A 1,165-nucleotide genomic window follows, 5' to 3' on the forward strand; every position below is an offset into this window, starting at 1 on the left:
GTATATATATATATATATATATACGGTATATATATGTGTTTGTTGTGATACTTTACTTTGAAGGACATTGAAGCTGTGAATTGGTTCCATTTTGATTTCATTTCTTTTATCTTATTTTTACCCATCTATCCCGACTTATAAGATCATAAGAGTATATGTAACTTAATTATTTGATATAGATACATATTCATGATATAATAAATTAGCTGGAAGATCAATTAAAAATATTTCTATGGATTAAAAACATATTTTATACCCACATTTAAGGATCTTTAATGTTTTTGTTTGTGTCAGTAAAAAAAAGAACATTTTAAATGTCGAGTCTTGTTCGATCTCTAGTTTAGACTCTAAACATTAAAGAGGAGATGCGTCAGTATTTCAAACTCTCTAATTGAACAAGTCGACTCTTCATTTAACCACAGAGAGGATTCTCAAAGGAGAGAGAAGGTGACATGTATTCACAGCTGCATATAGAGTCAGATTCATGACTCACATTTTATTGCATATAGAATCTCCTGCAGGCCTCGGCAGTAAATCCCGGTGACGCACCGTCGCCCCTCAGCTTCCTCGCTCATCACTCTGTGTTTAAACTTCATCTGAAAACAATAAACCCGTCACCGTTAGCGTCCTGAAGGCTCACAGGGAGGCTGAGAGACGAGCTAATGATGCTAACGTTAGCTCAGCTGGTTTCTCTGATGACTAAAATCCTTCGAGTTAAAAATGAAAACGATCTAATGATCCGTCTTTAAAAAAGTGGCTGAAAACTGGATAAAAAGTCAATTTATGACGCTGCACAAAGAGGATATGACGCCACAGTGAAACGCACCGTTACCTCGATTACAGCTGCAGATTTCTCTGGTTTAGAAGTTGGAAACATTTATGTGGAAAAGCTACACATTTAACCTTTTAAACTGTCCCAAAACAAACACGCACGCTGCACCACGCCCAGTGAGCGCTGACAGTGAACACCAGTTGATCCTGGTAACAGCTGACAGTCGAACAATAACCAACCGAACGTTGGCCCGAGTCAGCGCTCACATTTCAGACTCCGAACCGGTGTCGGAAACGTGTGTGAAGCCTTGTGAGAGCTGGATGTGAGCCCTGCTGGATGAGCTTAAACACACACACACACACACACACACACACACACACACACACACACACA

This window comes from Anarrhichthys ocellatus, unplaced genomic scaffold (genome assembly GCF_004355925.1).
Source record: "Anarrhichthys ocellatus isolate YVR2014 unplaced genomic scaffold, GSC_Weel_1.0 scaffold2265, whole genome shotgun sequence".
NCBI classification, from domain to species: domain Eukaryota; kingdom Metazoa; phylum Chordata; class Actinopteri; order Perciformes; family Anarhichadidae; genus Anarrhichthys; species Anarrhichthys ocellatus.